This window comes from Cyprinus carpio, chromosome A8, assembly GCF_018340385.1.
Source record: "Cyprinus carpio isolate SPL01 chromosome A8, ASM1834038v1, whole genome shotgun sequence".
NCBI classification, from domain to species: Eukaryota; Metazoa; Chordata; class Actinopteri; order Cypriniformes; family Cyprinidae; genus Cyprinus; species Cyprinus carpio.
This window is the reverse complement of record NC_056579.1, coordinates 20,695,023-20,717,744: the sequence shown is the minus strand read 5'-3', so window position 1 is coordinate 20,717,744 and position 22,722 is coordinate 20,695,023. Positions and strand designations below refer to the sequence as shown.

Genomic DNA, 22,722 nt, shown 5'->3' with positions numbered 1-22,722 from the left:
ATCCCATCAATCAGCCAATACAGTTTTAAACAGAATATATCTGACAGAATTCATTTTTAAAAACAACAAATTGCACATTTTTAAAAAATTATTGTATTTTTTACTACTAGAAAATATTTTAGATTTTTTTTTCTTAAAAATTAATAAAAAAAACTATTCATGTTTTTTTTGTAATATACATATATTTAAAGAAAAAGCTGTGCTCAGATGGAAATATAGCTGATGATCATCCACTCCCAACATTATCTGTGGGTCAGCAAGGACTTCCACTGCCCTTTTTTGCAGAAGTGATTCGATATTTTCCGTCAAGACATTTCTTACTTCCCTTTTCAAAATAAAGTTAATATTGTGCTAAAATACATCACGTCCCACAGTTACATCTCAGCAAATATCAGATCTCAAAGTTATAGTAGATATGATATGGGACAGAAGGTAATATGGATGGAAAAACTAATAACGGATAGGTGAAACGTTATCTGAAACATCGGTTAGACTTTCAGTTAAAAAACAAGAAGATTGTGATCTCTGAAGAAGGGGGGAAAAGTACAGTCTCTTTTCTTCTGAAAATGAAACTGGGGGTGATCAAGCTAAAGAAGAAAAGAAAAAAAAAGTCCCCAAACGGCCATGTTGATTTCGTTTATTCCAGGAAACCCGGTGAGTGTGACACACGCAGGTCACAGGTCTCTACTTGAATTCAATCTTTTTTTGTATATGCCAAGGAAATTGATGAGAAAAACACTGCCTGGTAACAGTGTGTTTGTTTACATCAAATACCTCAATATGAAATATGCATCATGATCACTGTTATCATCATCAGCTGTCGCATTCCAAAAAAAACAAAAACAAAAAAAAAGTGAGCTGAAGTTCCATTTTTAGAATTGAGGTGGCTTGATTTCCATTCATTTCTGGAGTTGAAGCCATTTATCTGTTTCTCTTCACGGAAAAGTAGATGACCTTCATTTTCAACTTTCAAGATCTAGAAGATGTGTATCTGAGTTGACTAAATTGTATTTAATAGTTATAGTTCACCCATTATTTCTGCTTTTTGAAGCTTGAAAGCTTTCCTGCCCATTCACTGAAACTGCATGGAAAAGAACAAACATATTAATACCTTTTAATTAGTGCATTAATTAAAGCAACTCCTTTTGTGTTCCACGGAACAAAGAAAGTCATGTGGGTTTGGAACAACATGAAGGTGAGCAAATGATGATTGAATCTCATGTTTGGGTGAGCTATCCTTTTAAGAATGAACACAAGTGCTATCAAGTAGGTATTTTTAAATGCAAAATGTGTAAAAGAGTTCAATTAAGTTCCTTTCCCATGCAAAACTGGTTCCACTCAGAAAATTATGCATAATCCTAACATTTGGGGACACTTCAATATGTAATTTAAAAAAAAAAAAAAATTGAAATAAGTCTTATGCTCATCAAGACTGCATTTATTTGATCCAAAACACAGTAAAAAAGAGTGATATTGTGAAATAATACTATTTAAAAAAAATGTTAAAATGTAATTTATTCCTGTGATCAAAGCTGAATTTCCAGCATCATTACTCCAGTCTTTAGTTTCACATGATCCTTCAGAAATCAGTCTAATTTGATGATTTACTGCTAAAAAACATTACTATTATTACCAATGTTATTTTTGCAGAAGCTGATACTTTTGATGCATTCCTTAAAGAATGGAAAGTTCACAAGAACAGCATTTATTTGAAAACATTTAAAATTCTTTTGTAACTTTATAAAAAATGTTGACAGTCACTGTTGACCAATTTAAAGCAATTAAGTATTCATTTCTTTCAAAAATCATTGGAACAGTCGTGTATCTGAAAACACCGTCTAGAATGGCCTCGTATCAAGATGAAATTTTGCATTTGAAGAATATCAAATAAACCCAAGCAACAACTTTCATTCAGTCTTAAAACTCTTTATTTATTCTTTTAATTGAAGTTACAACAATTTCCAGACTTGTTCGATATATTCACAATGAGCTCTTGAGAGGAACTACAGCACTGCTGAATGACTTGGAGACATCTGACGTTTTTCCACACAGGTTTGTTACAAAAAATAAAACCTCAAACATTTCCTCAGAAACACGCTCTCATATTGGCACAGCACTGACAGTAAAGTTTACGAACGGTAAAAATGCAAGGGTCTAAATAAACCTGGCGTGATCCTTGGCATCTAAACACAATCCAGATCCCACCTGTGACCCAAAAACGAGATGATGAAAGAACGATGGTTCCCTGAAACCTAAAAATCACAGTATTAATGTTCTCCACATCTCTGAGCAGACAGGAAAAGCTGCGGCCTCAAACTAACTTCCCACTCTTCTCACTGCAAGCCTAAAAGGATATCAAGAACCGTAATATTTAACGACTGAAACTGCTTTCTGGATTTTAAACACGTGCCGTACTCATCTATCGATTTCAGTCCGACCTCGGCAAACTTCAAAACATCTCGGCAAAACATCTGCACTATTCCTCAAGAAAGCAAGGCGGTCACACTCAGTCTCGTGGAGAAAAGAAGGCAAAAATCAAGGCAAAACGGGACAGATCACTACAAACATCTCTGGAACAATATTGGAACTAGCACTGAAATGTTCAAAAGGAACACTGAGAGAAGGCTCCGTCTCAAAAGGATATTTGCACATCACCACAGCATTTATTCAACATGAAGTTTCCCAGGATTCCTGCACGAACAGCAATTTTAGGTGGTCGTTTTTGGACCGTCTGCCTGCATAATCGAAATCAATTGTTTTATAAGATTACAACAGCCTCAAATGAAATAAAACGAACAGCAGAAATCTACCAATACAGTATGAAATATCCCTGGTCACATGATCATAACTCTTTTGGTCCATGATTTAAGTTTTAGCATTTTCAATCAAATATATCAGCGATTTTAATCTAAAATGAATTCAGTCTGATTCTCATGGGGGGGGGGGGGGATGGGTGTTGAGCGGTGTTAGATAAGTTCCACGTAATTTGCAGGGAACATGCCGAAATGTCCGTCCGGACTGTACCCTCGCCACCAGCCTTCATCAATCATCTCGATGCCGGCGATGATGTCATCTGGGTCAAACGAGATCTCCGTGTCATCAGCTGAAAAGCAGATCAGATTACAGATTAAATGAGTAAAATGACATAAAAAGGCCAAAGTGTACTTCAGTTTTGACTCAAAAGCTTAGCGTAACTAGAAAAATCAGTCTGTGCACTTAGAAGCGCTGCATACTATGCTGATGATTATATTTGTGAGACAGACACTGCACGCATACCAGAGTTTACATGTAAAAAATAAATAAATAAATAATTAAATAAATACAAAGAAGGTGTAAAACCAATATATTATGGGCTTAATGCTGCCTTCACATTTTGTCAGAAATTTCCTACTTCCCACTTCTGAAGTTGTAATTACGAGGTGGTGCTTTGTTGTCAGAAAGAAGAAGACGAAAATGAATGTGGTTTATTGTATCATTTCTGGGAAATTCATCTTGGACAACCATGAAAGAAAGAACAGGAATCATGTTGGACGGCTCATTCATGAGTTCATTCTTGCCTGTTTCTTGGGGAAATCTTGCTAAAGCCAAAAGTCATAGAAGATATTCAGTCAATATCCAACAGGTTTTGAATAAAATTTAGCGTTCCATTTATTGGTAACCATAGAAACATTCACTGCGCTATCTAGATACTCAAATGGCTGACGACTGCTACATTTTGTTCAAATAAATACTATTTTCACTTTTTCCAATATATACAATTTGCATCAAAAGATAATTTGTGTGTGTAAATATACCCCAAGATTTACTCTCCCTCAAGCCATCCTAAGTGTATATGACTTTCTTCTTCCAGACGAATCCAGTCAGAGATATAATAAATAATGTCCCGGCTCTTCCAAGCTTTATAATGGTGGTGAATGGCTGTTGAGAACTGAACACCACTCTCTCGTGAACATGTGTAAGACACTTAGTGGTAGCTAGAGATTATGGTTTATAAAGTTTTAAATATGTTTTTTTTTTCTTACACAAACACATTGATTCAAAACGCTTTTATTAACCCCCTCAGAGCTGTGTGGAGCACTTTTTATGATGGATGGATGCACTTTTTGGGCTTCAAAATCTCTACACCCATTCACTGCCATTATAAAGCTTTGAAGAGCCAGGGCATTTTTTAAATATAACTCTGACTGTATTTGTTGTATAGAAGTCATATACACCTACACTTTGAGGGTGAGTAAATAATGGGGTAATTTTCATTTTTGGGTGAACTATCCCTTTAAGGCCCGCCTAACTTGGAAACTCCGGTATCAAAATGATCTCAGAGTCCCATTTTTTAAATACGACTTGAGAGGCCTTTCATGTCCAATTTATGACTAGAAAACTCGCATTTATGTTAATTCTGTTATTACGAGAAGGCAGAAAAAGATTCAAATAAATAAGCTGAACAAACCAGATTTGCAGTGATTAGTTAAGAAAGAAAAAGCTGCAGTCTTCCAATAAACTCTCAATACAGCAAGAATTTGACCTTTTTCACTGATGCTAATTCTGGGAGCATTTGTAGCCTAATGGTAACGAGCCAACTTGTAACCAGAAGTTCAAGGGTTCAATTCTCAGTACCGACGGGAAATGTAGGTGGGGGGAGTGAACGAACAGTGCTCTCTTCCCCCTTCAATACCCACAACTGAGGTAGCAGTAAAAATATCTGCCTACTGCTCCGGTTGTGTGTCCACAACGTGTTTACTACTCACTGCTGTGTGTGTGTGTGTGTGTGTGTGTGTGTGTGTGTGTGTGTGTGTGCACTTGAATGGGTTAAATGCAGAGGACAAATTCCAAGTATGGGTCACTTAATCACAACTTATTTAGATTACTAATGTGACCCAAACATGCTAAACAATAACGTTAATACAGCATACTAACATAATAAAAATCCAAAAAGAGCTGGAATATGCATCTTTTGACTGATGAAACAACCAAACACTAGCCTAAATCTATTTTCATCAGATTTTCCTAAAAGCATGACTGAGAACTCATGATATAATGATTTTAAGTATTAGGAGAATGAATACAAACGCAGATGTCGAAGCAGAAGAGAACTGTGGGAAAGGAATGTGCATGTCTATGTACTGTATATTCAGAACACATCATCATGTATAATCAATACTCACCAGCCTGGTAGTCGTACAGAGCCCTGGCACACACACCGCGATCATCTGTCGTCTCGTACGTGTTCTGCTCCTCCACCTACGAAACATTCACAAGTACCTCAAATCACACACACCTCACGTCCACTTAAAGACAGCATGCAATGAAAAAACTTTAAACACCCCATGATATGAAAAGTTTGTGGCTTTTGGTTAATATATATTAGTTTGAGCTCATCTATATGCTTAAAATGTGCAATCTTTACCTCCTAGAAAAACAGATGAAAAATAACGATGACTCAAACTGCAGTACACTGAATATCGTCCACTCAAAAAGATGATTAGAGATGATTTTTGCTATAACTGCTGTTTTGTTCCTGTAGTGAGGATCGTACCTGTGCTGGTTCCTCATAGATGGTGTCTTGCTCCACCACCTCCTCATACTGTGGCTGCTTTTGTTCTACAGGCACTTCATAGTTATCAACGACTGCTTGTACATCTGTGACATGAATGAAAACAAGGCAGAGAAATCATTTGCGACGGGTCCTGTAAGAGCACACCTTCCCCACAAGGTGGTGCTGACAATCAGTTGACTGACTGACTCAAATGTGGGCCTGATGATGATAATGTGGCAATGTAACAAAACAAATGACAGGAGCTGATAATGTGTGTGTGTGTGTGTGAATCCCACCTTCATACTCTGGCTCAGGTTCAGGTTCTGGTTCTGGTTCCACATAATGAGATACGGGTTGTTCCTCAAAACTGGGTTCTACTCAAAACACACACACACATATATATGCGTGGAAACACACATGCATGGTAACAAGCACACACTGGGAGAACTGGATTTGTATTCTGACACACTGCAGATGGGTAGAGTTTGAGAGCTGCATGACCAAAATATATCACGCTATGAGTGATTTTATATGATAGTAACTGTATAGATCATCACTATATAGTTATTTTTGATGGGAATTCAACTTTTGAAAACTAGTGTACCATGATGATGCCCAGCCTTAGTTTGAGCAGATAAATCCATTTAAAGAGACAGTACACCCAAAAAATTATTTACACACCCTTGTGTCATTGCAAACCTGTATGACTTTCTTTCTTCCGTGTAACACAAAGGGAGAAAAGCTAAAGAATTTTCTGTCCAGCTCCAAAATAACAAAAATGCACAATAAAAGCATCATAACAATGGTTCATATGACTTGAGAAAGTTCTTTCAGCGGAATGATTTGTTGACTCGCTCATTCAATATCTCACTCATCTTCTTAATCTTAATGACTTCAATCTGCTCCTCACACTTTAGGAGACTGGATTTAGCTCATGAGGATGAACTACTTTTATAATCCTTTTATTGTGTTTTTGAAGCTTGGATTCCTCAGTTCCTCATTACATTGCAAAGTGTGGCCTGGATAGTTTTCAAAAATTCACCTTGGATGGATTTTTCATTTTTAGGTGAACTGTTCCTTTAAGTGCACAAAGCAAACACACAGTGATGTGTTCACAAACTCTCACACAGCATCCTGGAAATCTTGTTTATTTTGAGGTGCACGGTGGAATTTTACAGCAAAGCGTGAGGAAAGTGCGAGTGGTTAGATGTTAGTTGAGATACATGAAAACCCCACACAAAGAGGTAGATGGTGAAAGAGATGGACATCACACCAAACCTCTCCAAGCGAGCGATAAGGAAGGAATGATAAGGTGTGTGTTTGTGTACCTCTGGCTTGTAAAGGTGAGGCTTGACGCACGGGAGAGCGAAATGGCTCTGGGTCACATGACTGCTTGGACAGAAAAGGGCTGTTCAACCGCCCTGAGACACAGAACAGAGAACGACAAAGAGAGAAACCCAAGCTGACAGATGGCTGACGGAGTTCTACACCGCAGAACAGACCACAAACATCGTTTTAGACAGAAGAACTGCAGGCTGTTTAATGACAGTGTCAAATTTCAGACAGACGGACGGGGCTGAGATGCCCAGAGAATGATGGGAGAATGGGAAATACCACAAAACGCTGAACATTCAGGAGTTAGTTACTGGATGCATAGGAAAATACCTTCTAATTCACAGACAAGGCCATTCCTTAAACGTGTTTGAACACATTCAGTGTTTTCACTACATGAAACGTGACCCACATAACAAAAGAGGAGGCTAAATATAGAATGCAAATACTGTGGCATTTAAATAAAACTTCCTATAGTGTAAATAGTGCTTGTAGAGATCTCATCAGGATACTGCTAATATGCAAACTTGGGAATAATTGTGTTATTTATTATCCTGATGATAATAACCACTAAATTATACTGGTAAATCATTTACATAAATATATATACATACATATACAAATATACATACATACATACATACATATATACATACATATATACACATATACATATATATATATATATATATATACACACATATATATATATATATATATATATATATATATATATATATATTATATATATATATATATATATATATATACATATACATATATTATATATACAAATACATGCATTTGTAGATATTTATACACTACTGTTTATATACAATACTGTTCAAAAGTTTTGGGTCAGTAAGAATTTTAAATCTTGAATTTATTTAAAAAAAATGAATAATGCATTAATAAAAATGCCATCATAAAATTAAAATACATCCAGCTATTTTTAATTGTAGTTGGTGAGTGTAAATTCTATTTAAAATACATTCAAATAAAAAACTATTTTAAATTGTAGTGATATTTAAATATTTTATATTAAATTGTAATAATGCTTTAATGTTTTTACTGTATTTTTGATCAAATAAATGCAACTTTGGTGAGTGTAATATACTGCTTTCAAAAACATTAAAAAAAACTTACAGACCCATATATATATATATATATATATATATATATATATATATATATATATATATATATATATATATATATATATATATATATATAGATATATATATATACACATATATATATATATATAATATATATATATATATATATATATATATATATATATATATATACATATACATATATATATATATATATAATAATAATAAATCTACATAAATGTAACAATTATATAATCTATATCCTACTATATATATTAAAATAGTAAATAGTATTAACTACTATAAAAGTAAATATATTACAGAAAAAACATTATCTTTATATATAACACATATATTGTGATTTTTCTGTTTGACTCGTATAGTGAGTGTTTGTGAGGGACGTCCAGATGAACGGTTACCTGGTTTTGGACTGGACTGAGTATTGTCTGTGTTATAACAAATGATTCACAACTCCCGCTTCAATAACAGTTGCACAGGTGTAACAGAGCGCTGGGAGACGAGAGACGCGGCTTCCTGTTACAATTACAGACAAACATTAAAGTAGCCATCACCATATCAGGTATCACGACCGATAACCCTGATAGCAGTACAAGGAGTCTTTTCAGAATATAAGAGCCAGAGATACAAAGTACAGAGAACAGCAGAACAAAAAGGCTGAATCTGCATATCCATCCTACTGTATGCATGTTGAAATTACTGACAAAAGTGTCTGGATAATGTAATGGATCTTCACATTGCATCATGCATGCTTCTGAGGATAATACTGTTTTGGTATTTTGGTAACATTTTGGTACTACTACTTCATACTTCATCATGAATCTTGATAAATCAGCATTCATGACTGAAACTATCGGGTTTATAAACTGGGATTGTGCCAGAGATTTTGGTATATTGATAAAACAGACACTGATTTGAGCCATGGTGGTTTACCAAGTAAGGCATGCTGACACAGACAGAAAGGGAAGAGAAAGAAAGAAAATCTGAGTCAGCAGCTGAGGACACTGCCACACTGTAGGAAGAAACAGTCAGAAGGTTATAAGAAAGTTCAGAGAGTCCTGTTGTCCAGGGCCAAAAGAGATGTTTGATTCTTCCTCTCACTCACGTTGGCTTTTTCCACCGACTCTCCGCGTTTAAAGGGCTTCTGTGCTGCCTGCTTCCTCTCCTCCTCCTCCTCCTCCTGATGGACATCAGCACACTTTGACTCTCACACACTTTGTTTTATTACAAAACCTAGTTAGCTGTATTTTAAAGGTATCATATCTGTTTAAGCCATCTTCTTTCGGCCAAATTCTAGAGCAGAAGTGAAAGCTCAGAGAAAAACCCACCCAAAATGGCAGATGAGAGAAATGTTAAATATATAAATATACTTAAAACATTCAATTCAAAAAGGTACAGATGACAGTAAACAACTAACTAAAATGAACTATTTCTCCCACCCACTTTTTTAGTGGCCCTGGTACTAGAAGCATTTTTCAGATTTATTTATGATTTTTTAAAAAGTCTTCATTCAAGCACTAGAAGTCATGAACCAATCCAATCAGACAAAAAAAATAAAAATTTGTTAAGATAAACCTGTACAAGACTCATTGCAAAATGAAATCAAAGAAATATAAAACTATTTATTTAAAGATCGCCTCGACACATGCTGCGAACTGAATTCTCTCTCTAATTGGAATACACTTATTATTTATTTAAAGATTTGTTAAGGATTTATTGTGAAGCAACATTTTCTGTTTATTCCAGAATACACATGGAACTACATAATAGGTGAGATTTGCTTGTTTATATTCTCTAATTGATGGAGGGTTATTTATTTATTTATTTTTTGCAGAATCATGGGTGATCAGTCCCACCAGGTTTTTGCAGAACAATGTTTTGCAGCAAAAAAATGACTGAATTTGTGGCGGTTTTGCAAATACACATATGCAAAAAAAAAAAAAAAAAAAAAAAAAAAAAAAAAAGATGTCCTGATGCTTTTAAAAACTCCCAGCCTACTTGGTCTGTAGGTGAAAAAAATAGAAAAAAAGAAAAAGAATTTCCAACGATCATTTAATTATTACAAGCATTACAGGGTTAAAAACAAACTACTATTTTTTTTTTGAGTGCGTCAGAAAGTGCAGCCTGCTGTGTTTAGGTGGGTAACCCTGGAAATCGCTATATTACTGCTGTTACATAAGCGCCACCTACTGTCAGAAAGTGAATTTACATTTTCATTCAGTGTCAACTTCACTTGTTCTCTTCTGTTCATCTATCTCTTTATCCATTTTGAGGTTGTTTACAGAGTACGTGAGCCTATTTTACCTAGCATACAAGCAGTACTGATAAAGTAAACCTGTTTGATGGAAATGATGTCGTCACAAGACGCATCTAGGCCCAAAATCTGCAGAAAATCTGAAGCAATTTAGAAATATTGCACGCTCCTCCGAATATTGCAGAGTCATTTTGTGTTAAATTCTGCAATCACAGAATAGCAAAATCCTGGAGTGACTGAGTAATGTAGTTTTTCACCATGAGTTTCATGGATACACATAATTAATTATTTAAAAAAATAAGTTGAAATAATGGATGCTGATAGCTTCAACAAAAGCAAATACAATCAATTAACAACCACAGAGCTCACAGTAGGTCTCTCTTTAAAGGTTTATAAGTTTGCTTAAAAACCAGTTCCCTTAAGGAGAAAATGAAAGGGCTTTTGACTTCCGGAACTGACTGTTGCACTCTAAAGTGTTACACTCTACATTACTCGCTGTTAGTTCAGCAACACCATTCTAGCACCAGAGTCGAGTCTCCAGTGCACTTCTCATGAGGAGTGTTACTTGTATGATGCACATGCATTGCTGCCTATGTTGATCGCTTCCAATTGTTCAATTATAAAGTATCATTTGAGTTAGAAGGCAGCTGCTTAAATACACAGATCACAAGGTCCATCTCATAAGCTGTTGAGAAGCCAAGCCACAGAGCATGCTGTTAAGGTGGGCTGGTAACCACAACCACGATCTCGGATCTAATCAGCTGTGGCCCTTGCAGATCGGGCCCCGAGACCCATGTGAGCTGTACGTGTGTGGCAGTGACCTCTGTGCATATGTCCTAAATACAAAACCACAGATGGTCTTATTTATTTGACTTATTTGTGTCACAGCATCTCACTGGGTTGTAGAAAGTTTATTTAGTAAATTTGGTTTAAAGATTATCTATGTGAAGCCAGAAGTGTTAAGATGATAATTAAAGAACAGTGGGCTCAGACAACCACACTGTGCTAGAAAAAGGGAAGTCTTTGTACACATTAGCAGTGGGCAATATGACATGCGATAGAAGAACTGTGTCAAACGATATAGATTTCCTATAGCGTTTATAGCAACGTAGATATATTTAAGAGGCTACAACTAAGTGCATCACACTGCTTGTGAGAGTGATGAAACATTATGATTTCACAATGATCTGCCATTAACATCTAAAAAAAAATGCATTACAGTTGTTTAAACATTCACTTCCTGTCTAAATGGTTGATTTGTAGTCCAATAAATTGCAAAGTGGATGAAATTTTAATTTTAAATGTTTAAAAGTGTTTTCAAAGGGTTAGTAATTCTTCTAAACTCCTCCCTAAAAATGTTTGATTTGATGGGTAATTCTCTTTCAACAGTCTCTTGATATTTTACAAAATTTGCATGAACATATTCGTAACTTAGAAGAGACAAAAGTGTTTTTGTGCTGCCATTAAGGCTTTAAACATAATGTGGCTTCTCTATAGGAACCATGTCAGAATATGTCCAGAGTGGCGATATGTGGACTTAAATAACTGCGCAGGGGTCTGTGTGTGTGTGTGTGTGTGTGTGTGTGTGTGTGTGTGTGTGTGTGTGTGTGTGTGTGTGTGTGTGTGTCTCACCCATTGCTGTTTCTGCTGGCCTCGATTTTCCGTGTCCTGCTGCTGCTGATACTTCCTATAACACAAACACATGATGTTTAAAATGAACTGAAATTAAATTAAAATGTGCAAAAAAATAAACAAATAAATGAAATGCAGCATGGCTTAAATCGAATTAAAAAATCTAATTATAAAAATGACAGTCTGACCCTTGGTGATCTCACAGATAGTCCATCTAAAAATGAAAATTCTGTCATCATTTACTCACCTTTATGTCATTCTGCAGAACACAAAAGAAGATATTTAAAGAAATGTTGGTAACCAAACAGTTTCAGGTCAATGGAAGGAACCAAAATGTTTTGGTCACCAACATTCTTCAAAAGTGTTCCACAGAACAAAGAAAGTCACACAGGTTTGGAGACGACAAGAGAGTGAGTAAATGATGACAGAGTTTTCATTTTTGGTTGGACAATCCCTTTGAGGATACTCAATGCCCAAGGCGTTTATTTGTTTAAATGTTTCTGACCTCTGTTCATCTATCTGTGATGCCCTCTCTTTGGCTCTCTTTTCCCGTAAATCCGCCTCCTTAACATCTCGGTCCTTCCTCTCTTTATCTAGCCGCTGCCTCTCTTCTGCTGCCCTTCTCTTCTCCTCCTGAAGACGCTTCTCCTCGTCTTTCTGTAAAAGAGACAAAAGCATTAAACAAAACAAAGATAGTTCAAATATAAAAGGGAGACTCAATCAATCATGACAACTCAATAGTTTAGACTATTGTAATAGTATAAGACAATGTTCATATATTTGGCCTTGGCACTCTTTATCTGCTATATGACGCTGCTGCAGAGCAAGTATGGACTTGCTAATGCCAACAGATACTCAGACATGCTGCTGAAAGCATGTAAGATATAATGCTGCTGCTGCATGAATATGCATACATAAATCTCATAGCAGATCTAGACAGGTGGTGCTGGGGGAGGTGGAGGGTTTCAGAGGAACTCAAACAGTCTGTAAATAAATATAATTAAACAGAATATCAAAATAATGGTTCTCAATCAGGGGCCCTGAGCAAACTTCTAAAAGGTGCCTCAAGATGACTTAAAATAATTTAAAATAGAATTAGAAACAGGATTTCTACAACCTAGAAAAACCTGGTAAATGAGGTAGTCGAATTATAAAAAAAAAGATTTCTTGACTTGGAAAAGTCATGTTACATAAGCATTTTTTTAAAACATATTTTATGAAATTACATTTTTATATTTATCCAAAGCTCAAAAATATATTAATGGGTAGAAATTGTGAATAAATATATTTTAAGTTCTTGTCCTTAATCCTTATTCAGCATCATAATCCATAAACTGGAAAGTCACAGGACCTTCAAACATTGTTGTGGATTATGGGGAATCAAGGAGTCAAAAGGTTGTCTGAGGAAACTCCACAACATTTTGCAAGCAGAAACTTTGAATGCTGTATGCTGTATTACCTCTGCTTGGGCCCAGAAATTGTCTTTGTTGGTTTTCTTGATTTCAGACATGGCATTAGTCTTCTGGTAAACAGATCCCTGTATGGAAAAACAATGGTAAATTACGACTAAGCTAAGACATTTGCATTTTCTGTGTTGATTTTAGTGATAAAGTTCTGCGGAGTCGATCAGAACAATTTAAGATACAAAAAAATAAAAAATAAAATAAAAAACCTTTTGAAAGTATGACACTCATACAACTAAAAGCGTACACAAATTAGCCAAAACATTTATTAAACACCCATGCAAGGTGTTTCTCAGGAGTCTGCAGGTGCAGATTCCATGTGGGCCTGATTATAACCAAAACAAGACTTGAAAACAGTCAAACATAACACTAAATAATGCATCAAAACAACATTTATGCATTCACAATGAACTATATGACTCAGCGGCATCTGACAGCACTCAACTGCAGTGTGTGGATACTTTTAGAGTTCAGCAGAGAAATTATTCACATTTCACATTCCGAGCATTCTGGCTCATTCCCTGTGAAATTCCTGACACAGCACTCTGAAAGAGTGTTTGAGATAAACAAACAGCATGCTGGCTCTGACCCTGGCACCACTGTGCCATCATAAGACCTGCCTGATGCCTTCTGCTGCTGACCACAAACTAAACTTACGAAAGATTAAAAAAAAAAAAAAAAAAAAAAAAATAGCACTTCTTTTTCACAAGCAGTTTAAAAACCAAACTAGGTGATTGCATCTTTGGAAGAAAATGTGCATGCATAAGACCAGGCACAACTCATGAACTCTCAATAATGGACAAACTTTTAATGTTATAATGTTAATGATAACTATTTTGCACCAAAAACTACATGATTATTTCCTCTCTGACCCTTTATTAAATCCAGTTTTAAACGGGCTGTGTTTGCTACTGTACCTTTAAGACTTCTTTATGAAAATTACCTCTGTTATGATTAGCTAACCACTTTTTGCTAATAGGGAACATGAATGTAATACATTTTGTATTCAAATGCATTTAAAGTCCTCTTGTGCAATATCAATGTTCACTACCGTTCAAAAGTTTGGATTTCATTTGTTTTGAGGATTTTTAAATGTTTTTGAAAGAACTCCAAGGCATCATTTATTTGATCAAAAATACAATAAAAACAGTAATTTTGTGAGATATTATTACAATTTATTTAATATTATAAAATTTAATTTATTCTTGTGATTTTCAGCATCATTACTCCAGTCTTCAGTCACATGATCCTTCAGAAATCATTCAAATATTCTGATTTGCTGCTCAAAAAAAACATTTCTTATTATTATCAATGTTAAAGGGATACTCCACCCCAAAATGAAATTTTTGCCATTAATCACTTACCCCCATGTCGTTCCAAACCCGTAAAAGCTTTGTTCGTCTTCGGAACACAATTTAACATATTTTGGATGAAAACCGAGAGGCTTGTGACTGTCAAATAAATAACAGTGTCAAGGTCAATAAAAGGTATGAAAGTCGTCTTCAGAATACACCATCTGCCACGTAGTCATTATTTTTGTTTTCTTCGCTTACAAAAAGTGTTCCTGTTGCTTCATATAACGTCTGATGGCAGATGGAGTATTCTGAAGACGACTTTCATACCTTTTCTGGACCTTGTCACTGTTATTTACTTGTCAGTCTATGGGACAGTCACAAGCCTCCCGGTTTTCATCCAAAATATCTTAAATTGTGTTCTGAAGACAAACGAAGCTTTTACGGGTTTGGAACGACATGGTGGCAAGTGATTAATGACAAAATTTTCATTTTGGGGTGGAGTATCCCTTTAAAAACAGCTGGACTGCATAATATTTTCTGGAAATAGAAATAGAAAAAAAAAAAAATTACAGACCTCAAACTTATGAACAGTAATGTATATATGTTCAAGGACTAAAAACGGCACTGGACACTGCTCTGGTGCATTGTGGGCAAAACGTGTGTGTGTGTGTGTTGAACTGACCACAGGCCCCTGCGGCCCGGTGTCTTTGAAGCGACTGGTCTCTTTGTGAAAGCTGTAGTTGGCTCCTGAGGCTTTGGCCACTTTCTGCATGATGGCTTCAGGCTCCACGTCCTCCTCCGCCCGTGCGTTTATCGTCACGTGAGCTCCCTGCAGAAACAGCACTGTCAGTTTAGTCCCACACATAAACATGTTCTCAAAACTCGTTTTAAACATGCGTACGAAACTATCAGCCGGAAGCGTCAAGACTCACAGATTTCAAGCGAAACATGCCCACGCACACACTTCCTTCAGTTCATATATTAGCAACCTTTGGCTGTGTGTAAGCTCTTACTGATCATAAACACAGCCAGCTTAGACATACAAACACTTTCTAATCAGAGGAGGAGGCCTCCACCCATTTCTCTGTTTACACCAATTTGTCTGATGCAAGCAAGTGATTGGCTCAAAATTCAATCAACAACTTTTGAAGCATTTTTATGTCTAAAGGGTTGATTTTTATCTCAATCAGGATGATATGGACCTAATTCAACCTATTTCATTTCTAAATCTGCCTCCATCCAATCAAAACACAACTGATAGATTCCCTGCCCTACTTTTCATAATCCATTTCATTTGGATGTACATCACAATATGGAAGAAAACATCCACTTTTGCTAGTTCTGTTACATTGCAATATTGTTACAAACCAATATTAGCCCCAAATAATGCTAGCCCCAAAAAATCCAATATAATTAAAAAAACTCCATAATAATGAAATTTCATAATGTAGACAGAGAGCGTGCATATCTAAGTCTTCAATATTAATTTATATATTAGCCTATAATAAATCAGTACACTAGATGAGGTCAAATAAAACATGTATGAGTCGACATTCTACTGATTTGTGCTTATTGGTAAAAGTGCAATACTGAAAATGTAAAAATAAATTTCTCAAATGACAATGATCTTTTCAATTATAATTTTGAGCAAAAAAATCTGTTTAATATTATACAGCATGAAGAAAATATGATGAAAAGTTTTCACTGACTAAAACTAGACTAAACAAAAACAGAACAAGGTTGACTAAATATGATAATAACTTAAAAGTACATTTGATACAAGGACTAAGATTAAGACTATATTAACACTTGAAAGAAGTCTGTGCTTCTTCTGTGGCACCTTTGTAGTGCAAAGATAGATTTCAAAGATACTGATTTCATTTGACTGATAACAGCCTATAGTGTATTATTCTAACTGAACTGACTGATTCACTTTAAAAGTTTAACATGAAAGATGCATACATTTATAAATGTAAAAAAAGCTCATAGAAATCAATTTGGTTAATATCATCCCTTAATGTGAAAGTGGAAAGTGAATTTCTGCTTTAAATTTGGACCAGCTCTAATTCTTTTTTAGACACAATAAGAGCTTGTGGTTGGATGCTGTCACTCTCTGCATAACCAGCAACGAAGCCAAACCAAATGTGTCTGAATATAGCCCATGATGTCATATCCTGTTGTGAGAGTCTAACCTGCACAACGCAGCATTGTGAGTCATAGTCGGAGTTCACAGACCGTTAACTCAATCACACAACCATACACACTATTCACAATACACACACACTGAAAAGAACGACAAAATAGCCCAAGTACCTTAAGAAAGTTAGCGATGGAGCTCACATGATTTGCACACTGGCCTTTTCTGGCATCTTTAACACCCTCACCGGTCTGAAAAAAAAAAGTTATATTACAGTAATGGCACATACTGTATAACAACAGTTATTTTTGCTGGAAATTCAACAAAGAAAAATAGTTCATATCTCAAATAACCAAGTGGTAATGCTTATTTTAAGATGATCCAGTAAATAAATTAAAGAAACCATCATGCTGCCCAAAATGCTGATTTGGTGCATAGGAGCTAAACGGATTCATAAATACATTTGACAGAGGGACTTTACTGCGGCAATAAGGTCAGTAAATCCCAAGGGCATCTCTGCGGTGCTATGCAGTCGAGAAACAAAATCGATGTGAAGAGCTACAGGATGTTCAAAACTCACCCAGTTGATGAGGACGTATTTGGGAAGGCCAGAGTTGGGGTCTTTAACGCGGCAGAAAGCGTACATCACCTTCCCGCTGTTCAGCTCCTCGACCAACTCCTCCAGACCACCATCTGAAACCACACACTCACACAATCAGTAATGAACTCATGTTTTGGTGTAAAATCTTTAAAATAATTCTACATAAATAGATAAATCTGACAACTGAGGCATAAACCTTCACTTTCAGATGAAGAAGAGGAATATTTTTACGGCTAATGTTGTAGGTTTGCATTTTCATCCAATTCAGATAAATCCGATATCCGATAAATATCGGCCGATAATTAATGCGCATCGTGTCAGTAAAGCCGGTGAGCAAATCCACGTTCATTATCAGCATGGATTTGTGCAGCATGTCAGTTAACAACGGCTCTGTGTAGTAACAGCTGCTTTATGTAAAAGTAAAAGCACCGGCTTTACTGACAAGATGCGCATTAATTATCGGCCGATATTTATCGGATATCGGATTTATCTGAATTGGATGAAAATGCAAACCTACACCATTAGCCGTAAAAATATTCCTCTTTTTCATCTGAAAGTGAAGGTTTATGCAAGTAAAAAATACATGTATTTTGTTTTGAAAACATTCCAGAATAATGACGTTGTTTTAAGTTGTTTTGTTAGAAAACGATTGTGTAAATTTAATACATTTGACCTGTTAAGCTCAAAGGAATTTCAAAGCTTATACTAGCGATTGGTAGATATTCTTATAAAAGGAATTCAAAAATTATGAAACCAGTAAAAAATCCAGATGCTAGGGTATTCATTAGACCAGGGTTATTTAAATACTATATAAGATTTTCTCTTTTTTTATTGTTCATTGGAGTCTTTTATCATATCGCTGTTTCAGCTGTGTTAGAAATGCATAAGCTGTGCATTAGTGATTTTAGCACATAACACCTAAAATCCATGTTTATTCACAGTTGGCCAACTCTTTTTCTTCACACATGTAGGAAGAACTTTGGACAAATCTTTAGATGAATCTCAGCCTGTCCTTGACAGTCTGCTGGTTCGGTGCACCCTTCATGCAATCAATACAAAGAACACACTGTACTGAAAACAATGGCTGCAGGCTGAAGATGGACGTACGCTGACACTGTTTGCTTACACACTACATGATCCTAGTGTACTGCACTAAATGAGTCTGCACACGATCAACAGCAGAAGAAAACCCACCTCCTTTCTCTGCTAGCCTGATGTCATTGGTGTTTCCCTCATAGGTGAAGAGAGCCCTGCAGAGACATCAAACGTGTGAAGGACGTTCATTACATAAGTGTTACACAGCCAGGTCACTGAAGATCGAGCGCAACATGAAACACTGTTCAAATGTTAAGTCCATAATCTGATGCCTTTTAAAGTAAAATCAGAATTTTCAATGAGAAATAATAACATAGGGTGATACTTTTCATCCATCAGGAACTGATTGGGTATGTAATGTTAGCCAGAAAGGAAAGTCATTTTCTGAGGTGGAGCAGGTTATTACATTGCATTGAAAATATACTTTTATACTGGAAATTAAACCCTTGAGCTTTGTGTCCTAAATCAGACTTCTGTCTTATCAGATTAGTAACAATTGTGATTTTAGTTTGTATCTCGGTTTCAATATTGAATTCGTAAAGGGATGGTTCACAAAAAAATAATATTCTGTCATTATTATTTACCCTCATGATATTCCACATCTTTGTGAGTTTCTTTCTTATGCAGAACATAAAAGATATTTCGAAAAATGTTGGTAATCGCAAATATTAGAGCTCATTGACTTTTATTGAATGGATGGACAAAAATAAATAAATAAATAAATAAAAAACATTTGAAAGATTTCTCAAAATTTGTGTGTATATATATATTTATTTATTTATTTAGTTCCACAGAAGAAAGAAACTCAGGTTTGGAACAACATGAAGTTTAGTATATGTTAACTTTTATTTATTTATTTTTTGGATAAACTATCCATTTAACTTAAGACCTAAAAAGAAGAAATTTTGTAATTTTGTAAAATTTTATAAAGTTTTTAATAATTTACCAGGACAATAAGTGTAATGCAAGTAAAAATACCATAAATACATGTTACTTGAAAAAAGATAAAATATAAAATAAAAAACTGACATAAAACTCATTTCTCATTTTTGTTTATTTTATATTGCTCTCAAATAACTAAAACTAAAAATTCATAAAAAACTATATTTAAAAAAAATCCCTTAAAATGAACAACAAAATAGAGACAATAAAAAAAGACAAAAACAACAAAATTAAAATAAAACTGAAAATATAAAATTAAAACTGATTCAAAATATTAATATAATAGTATATCAATGATAATAAAACACACAGTTTTATAAACGCAAAGTGAAAAGCCTCAGTTGGGCAAAAGCGCCTCTGAAATGTCTGTAATATGAAGCAGATATTGAGGTGGCCCTGCGTGTGTGTGTGTGTGTTTAGTTCTGATTCTCACTAAATAAAGACACTTGTACAGCAAGGAAGCTGTGTCAACTTCCTCTGAAACACAGAGGCCAACTCAACAGAAGACTCTTGCCTGTCAGAAACAGGAAGTGCTATAATGAGGAATAAGAACTGCAGCAGCTTTATTTCTAGAAGATCGCAGGTCTGGTCATCCTGTGACATTCATGATCTGTTGTGGTTTGAAGTGGAAATGAAAGTCGTTAAGACAAAGCTGCTTCTTTAATAGGCAACGTTAGGTTGAGCCAGTACCTTCCGGAGATCTATGATGACTCATTAAAATCACAGATTTTGTGACGGTTTGTCTGTCAGGAGGAGCCCATCATAAACTCCTCCGTCTGTGTACAAACCGCTCTCAAGTAGTGCTTGACCAGGCTTTTGAAAGGCCAATACTTTATATATAGAATCTCGTGGGTCCAAATGTAGAGTTTAAAATCCGAACTGTAGATAAATTCATAAAACTAAATGACAGAAAATAGTTAACAATGCTTACTCAATTTTCTTAAATAATAATCATAATAAATAAATAAATACATGCGCACTTTGACACATTATGATTTGTCAATCTACAAATGGCCAAATTTGAGAATATTAATTGTCTTGGTCCATCTTTAAGGGGTCAATATCTATTGTTCAACATGAAGTTATCAGTGAGATTTTTAAACGTTCTTGAATGAGAAATGCAGCAAAAATAATATTGGGGGAAAAAAAAATAAAAAAAATAAAAAATAAATATATTTTAAGTTAAAACAATTATTTTTCATTGTAATATATATTAAAATGTAATTTGTTCCAGAAACATTTCTTACTGTTATCATTTAAACTTATTCTTGTTAACTTATTTTGTTAAAAATTATTATGTTAAAAAATGCTTAATATTTTTGTGGAAACCATGATACTTTTTTCAGGATTCTTTTTTATTTAAAGTAGAATAAAATAAAAGTAAAACAATAATAAAATTAAAGCTATCAATAGAATAAAAGTATTAATAGTAACTAGAGTACAAGGAATAAAAGTAATTCCTTTAAAAAAGCCAAATAATAATAATAATATTAATAATAATAATTCTGGCCACAAACTTTTTAATCATAATGTACATGTTATTTTTACACATTTGTGAAACTGGAGTGTCTGTATGTGTGTGATTCTTCTCAAATGATGTCGAATCTCTGGGTAGGACGAGGAGTGTAATTAATGTAGGTCATTAATAATCACTCTTCATTTCTGAAGCGTTCGTGACCCAACTCAAGAGCATCCGACCAGTCCGTCCTCCTCTCCACTTCTTCAAACTGAAACTCACCTACACTTCAGGGAGCAGAGCTATAGGACTTTGGTTAGGTGTCAACCTGTCAAACATTAATATCATTTCCGTTTGAGGAAGAGGAAGTCTCTTACTGATCTTTATACAATTGTCTTTGACACTCGTACATTTGCGGAACATTCTGGCTACAAAGAGCAACTATTTCTGAGTATAAGACAATGAGATTGCATTTAAATTGAGTCAGAAATAGTAGGCAGGGACTTGTCAACCTAGCAGCCATATATGGACAAAAACTACAGGAAAATAAGGAGGTAGGAGTGGTTGAACACGAGTGCACGTCTTAAACCCCAAGTTCTCCAAAAGTTGGGATGCTTCTGAACTGATCAGATCAACTCATGCGTGCAAGCATGCAAAGCAACACTGCACTGAGATCAAAGCACGTGCATAATTTCACATAAACGTTCATCGTTGGCCAGAGAGCAACAGTGTATTACTGGGAGGAAATCATTTCTGGAAGATTCAGTGTTTTTGTGCACGAGCTGTGAATGGATGAGGGCACACGGATAAAGTGCAGTGATCTCGCTAACATCATAAACCATTGGTCACTGCACTGATCCAAAAGGGCATTAATGATGATCAATGTTGTGATAAACACAAGTGATGCGTTTAAAATGCCAGAGGAGCAGCTAACATGCTAAACGTGAGGATGTCAGTGAGTGTAACGGAGACACTACCCTTGAGTCACTACTCACCAGTTAGTCTCCGACTTCTCATCCACCACCTCCTTGTAGGCCGCGGTAAGAGCTGGGCCGTTTTTGCTCAGGTTCACAGCCATGATGGGCAAATCTGTGGGTTTCTGGCCGTCCGACACAGGGGACAGACGCTGCAGCGAACTCCGGGGGTAGATGGGGATCTCTCGCAGACAGGAAGCGCGCAGAGCCACATCACGTAGCACTCACTCCTCCCTGGAGCGACATTACGAAGCCTACTATGGTGAAGGCGGGGCTCATGAATATTAATTACGCTAAGCGAGGTTCGCTCATTAAGCGTTCCTGATTTGCTGCAGGGCTGACGCAAGTATGTGGGCGGTTGTGTGCTGGCGAATGATGACTCGCCTCATGATTATTAATGAGGACATGAGACTTCTGAAGGTTACCAAGCAACTCTCTGGCATAGTAGAGTTTTATAAACCACGCGGCAGCGCCATCTGATGGATAGGCATGGATCAGCACATGGACGCGGTTACTAACACCACCTTTCTAAATAATAATATTTTTTTTTTCAAATCTATAGTCAATGAAATGAGACTGAACGTCTATAGAAGTATCCTAAAATGTAAAATAACAATTTAAACAACGTAGAATATAGATTTTAACCAAATAAATAGGCTACCTTTATTTCTTAAGACAAGGGATGGTCAAAACGAGAAATATACACATTTAAAAGTTATAATTAAAAAATGCAACAGGACAACCATTTTTAACATGATCAGTGTTTAAATTTCTTTCATTCTTTCTTTCTTTTTTTTCTTTCTTCAGGATTCTTTGATGGACAGAGAGTTCAAAAGACCATTAAAAAATATATATATCTATATCTATATATA

General features: G+C 35.4%; 1 pseudogene; it reads right to left on the bottom strand.

The window, feature by feature from the left end:
* Nucleotides 1–1,910: 1,910 nt before the first annotated feature.
* Nucleotides 1,911–22,114, bottom strand: LOC109063499 (annotated as a pseudogene).
* Between the last annotated feature and the right edge of the window lie 608 nt (nucleotides 22,115–22,722).